Source organism: Hippopotamus amphibius, chromosome 3 (assembly GCF_030028045.1).
Source record: "Hippopotamus amphibius kiboko isolate mHipAmp2 chromosome 3, mHipAmp2.hap2, whole genome shotgun sequence".
Taxonomy (NCBI): Eukaryota; Metazoa; Chordata; class Mammalia; order Artiodactyla; family Hippopotamidae; genus Hippopotamus; species Hippopotamus amphibius.
In genome coordinates, this window is record NC_080188.1 from 111,509,536 (window position 1) to 111,514,489 (window position 4,954).

At 32.6% G+C, this 4,954-nt stretch overlaps 1 pseudogene; it reads left to right on the forward strand.

Moving 5' to 3' along the window:
• Positions 1-3,624: 3,624 nt before the first annotated feature.
• LOC130849389 (olfactory receptor 8K3-like) lies at positions 3,625-4,557 on the forward strand (annotated as a pseudogene).
• The last annotated feature ends 397 nt before the right edge of the window (positions 4,558-4,954 follow it).

Below are 4,954 nucleotides of genomic sequence, written 5' to 3' on the forward strand. Positions count from 1 at the left end.
GAACAAATAAAGGGGGCAGAACCTTGTATCAGCATAATGCATTATTTTAACTCCTGAAACATTTTAAATACTGTAATAGGACAATGTTTAAAATTTCTATACCTTCACACATTTCAGGAGACCACTATGGAAATGCTGACTCTTGGTGGGCATGCCTTAAAAACATAATATTTTCATCAAGAGTCTTGTGTGCTACAAAAGGAACGTTAACCAAGAGTGAAAAAAAAATGGAAGAAAGGAAAGAAGCGAGAGAGGGAGGAATGGAGGGAGGTGGGGGGGAGAGAGTGGGAAGGAAGGAGGAGGGGGAAGAAGTCAGGAAGGAATTCAATACTTTAGGGATAATCAACAAATTGTTTGGCATCTCCTCAGGGAGCATCTCAAAAGGTGAAAGGAATCCATAAATGGTTCTCACTTCACCATGTAAGAATCACAGGAGGGGGTCATGGCAAAAGCTTCATTACAGGTAAAAGGATAGAATATTTCATGTGATGCCTTATGTTTCTTGTATCAGCAATATTAAAGTGATATATTCAAAGGTCTAATTTAGTTCAATGCAAAGCCCAAGAAAAATGAGACCATCTCTGATTCAGGTCGCTTTGCTTTCCACTGTTCTGTAATGCCTGAGCAGGAATAGTACGCCTCTTCCTGTCTCTTCATATAAATTTTCTGAGTATTTTCACATAGGTTGGCAGACTGAATGCTGAAAAGCATCTTTGAAACATCATCATGATATTCATTTTATATAAATAATGATCTCTTTGAAAGCTAATGAAGCATAAATAAAGAGACATGAATTTTTAGAAATTGGCTAAATTAAGGCGCTGTGGGTGTTCAGTCTCTCATCTTTATGTCCTTCCAAATCCTTAGTTATTTAGTGTTCCAGCTGCTTTTTTGTGACCCACCTGATATAATTTAATATTTAATGATTATTTAAATAAATGTGTAAATATGATTCTTACTAGTTCTCTTAATGAGGCAAAAAGGGGATTCACATCTCACATTGAGATGTGGAAAGCATTTTTGGATATAAGCAGACTTTTAAGTAACCAGGTTTATAGTAATGATGCAATGTTCAGCGTGTTCCTCAAATTCAAGTGAGATCTGACAGAAAAGCAGATATAGTTGTCTCATGGAGCATAGCTTTAAAAAAATAACAATTGGTATTCAACGAAAGTGTTAAACTATGAGAAAGCTATTTGTGTCTTTCCGTAGAATGCTAAAGCTTCTGAGACAAAAACAAAGCCAAAAATACTTCTATCTTTTCTTACCTTTACAGGAAAAGTGGAATTTACTGTCTCAGTTTTATCAGATTTTCATATTTGTGAAACAAAACAAAGAAACAAAAACAAGATTTATACTGCTTCTTATTAAATTTATTGAAGATATTTCTCTAAAACTATTACCTACACATTTTTGTATTTCTGCCATAGTGTATGCGTTGAGGCAAGGTAGGCTATCAGGAGGTCACAAAATTGTAAGCAATATTTTAAGTGAATTAAAAACAGATTTCATGTAATCATTTTCATATTTAATGTTATGAAATTGTGTTTTTATTTATTTTCTTATAGATCATTTAGAGACTACTGTCAGTATAATTTTTACTGTAACCAGTATCATTTCTTTTTTTTTTTTTTGAAAGCATGCAAGCTCACAATATTTTAAATGTGATAATTAATTTAATCTGCCATCCACCTCTTATTCTGGTGTATTTTAAATCTGTGTATTATTAGGGACCTTCAGGTACATTTTTATTTGGTTACATAAAAATGTTGATCTGTGTTTTGTATTATATCACAGTTTGAAGGAGTTCCTTTGGTCTTAAGATGTAGAGTTTAAAGTAATAACCAAAGACCCATGCATATCCATTCTATAGTGTATTTTATTTCACTTCTACAGTATTATGTGACATAGTGACCTTAAACACATTTTTTAAAGTACAGCATCTCTTTATCCAAAGCAATTTTTATGATATTCAGTATATGAAAACAATGCCAATGACTCCTCTTTCTTCCAATTTGCTCAGATTTCTTCATCTTCTCTTGGGTTCTTGCATGATAAAGTGCATTTGAATTGTTACATACAAGTTAGTATATGTCCATTATAGTGAAAATACCCCTGAGGAAGGTTAATATTTTAAGAAAATATATAACAAAATAATTTTTTATTCATATTTTGTTAAAATAGTTGAGAAATTTAGAATATAAATGATCCAAAAGAATAGTACTCTGATGGTCCAATATTAGTACTTACAGAAGGGGTGGAGCTTGGAATAAATTACATATACTCCATCCTATGTGACCTAATCCTCGCCTGTCAATCATCATAGCTTTGACAAAGAAGGTAAGTCACAATACAGACAAATTTACACAAATATGTAAAGAAGCTTTCTTTTAGCTAAGTTATTGTCACCATTAAAATATGCATATGTATATATATATAAATATATTTTTAAACCATTATGTACTTGATTTCCAGCTAGCATAAACACATTGAATTATTTCATCTTCATTTTTCCCACCTAACAATCTTGTAAGACATATTGGTTTTGTGTATGAAAATAAAGAGTTTCAGATAAATTAAATTATTTGCCCAAAGTAGCCCTTTTTATATACCATAAGGAGACTTATAGCTGAGATTCTATCTGTCTATCTATCTATCTATCTATCTATCTATCTATCTATCTATCATCATCTATCTATATATCTTTCCATCTCATATGTTTCTTCACATAAAGACAAATAAATCTCACTGCAATCTATTATAGTTTTCTTATTTATACACCTGCCTAATATGTGTCAAGTGTGTTAACTGTTTCAGCCTATATCACTTGTGTATAGGACTAAATAGAACTATGTGTAGAAGTACTAGGTTCTATACATTCTTGGAATTTCTGGCTTTAAATTTTTACTATCCTTATTTTATTTTATAATATAAATTATTATTAATATATAATTGGTGCATGTATTAAATCATGTTATTAAATGTAATTTATAGATGATTGCAGTTATATACATGACTAATAGAAAGCTTAAAAGAACAGAACGATAATAGTTTATATATGTGACCCCCAAATTTTTGTTTCTACATTTTTCCTTTACATATCTATGTTTATATATCTGTATCTATATCCACGTATCTATGTGTATCTACATCTATCTATATATATATGTATATATGATGTATCTATTCATCTTATTTATCATCTCTCTATACCATCCTTGTTTATTCAACCTCAGCACTACTGAGATTTTGGATAGATAGGGTGTAATGCAGGATGTTTAGAAGCATAACTGACCTCTAACCATTATATGCCAGCAGCTCCCACCTCCCAGTTGTGACAACTAACATGTTTTCTAGACATTGACAAATGTTCTTTGGTTAGTATAAATAAAATAATTTCCAGTTGAGAACCAGCAACTATCTCTGTCTATATCTCTATTTATGTATATTATTGTATGTAGAAGGTGGGTTTCTTTCCAAGTATCCTTAATTGGAAAGTTTAGTTTCATCTGTTTACACTAGCTTTGCATATTAAAAGTCTCCCAGATGATGATACATAGTATCTAGTGACTATACTGATGTTTCCACCCAGAATAGGTTCTCTAATAAACCTGGAATGAAACACACAACCTAACAGTGCTAAATTAAATCGTCCTCATGGGAATCACAGACTGCCCTGAGCTGCAGGCTCTGTTATTTGGGCTCTTCCTCATCATCAACGTGATCTCAGTGGTGGACAACTTGGGCATGGTCATCCTCACCAAGACGGACTCCAGGCTTCAAGCACCCATGTACTTCTTTCTCAGACACCTGGCTTTTACTGACCTAGGTTGTTCAACAGCCATAGGACCGAAAATGCTAGTAAATTTCATTGCGGATCAAAATACAATCTCCTATTATTCTTGTGCTATACAATTAGGTTTCTTTCTTGTGTTTATTGTTAGTGAACTTTTTATTCTGTCGGCAATGTCCTATGATCGCTATGTGGGCATCTGTAACCCTCTTCTCTACCCAGTAATCATGTCACAAAGGATATGTCAGGTGCTGGTAGCAATCCCCTATCTCTATAGCACATTTGTTTCTCTTCTAGTCACCGTAAAAATATTTAATTTATCTTTCTGTGGCTTCAGTGTCATCAGATATTTCTATTGTGACAGTCTCCCCTTGATATCATTGCTCTGTTCAAATACACATGAAATTGAACTGATTATTCTGATTTTAGCAGGTTTTAATTTGATTTTTTCTCTTCTGATAGTTCTTGTGTCTTACTTGCTCATTCTTGCATCCATTCTCAGGATGAACTCTGCTGAAGGTAGGTACAAGGTTTTTTCTACCTGTGGGTCCCACCTGACTGTGGTCACAGTGTTCTATGGGACCTTAATATTTATGTATGTGCAACCAGAGTCCAGTCATTCCTTTGACACTGATAAAGTGGCTTCCATATTTTACACCCTTGTTATGCCTATGTTGAATCCTTTGATCTATAGCTTGAGGAATAAAGATGTAAAATGTGCACTGAAAAGGACATGGAAAAAACTATGTAATATTTTTTCTTAAAGTTTACACACAATGTGATTCCTATAAACTGTTTATGAACTTTAAATTTTGTTCTATGTGCTTCCAAAATAAATAGCAATTGTAAATGTGTTCAACATACAATTATAGATTATTTTATATATGCTAGGCACTTGGAATTGCTGAAAATAGATTAATGAACAAAATAGTAAAAATATTTGCTTTCCTTGATCAAGAAAGACCAATTGTATGCATAAATGAAGTAAATGTGATAGTACAGTAGAATGTGTTAGGTAGATATAGATTTAAAAAAAGGCTGTTGAGGATTCTAATATTTTTCTCATTAGAATAAAATTATAGCATCTGTGTGTGTGTGTGTGTGTGTATTTGTGTGTGTGTGTGTGAGAGTCCTTTCTTTTTCTTCTGTTTTTGCCTTCAT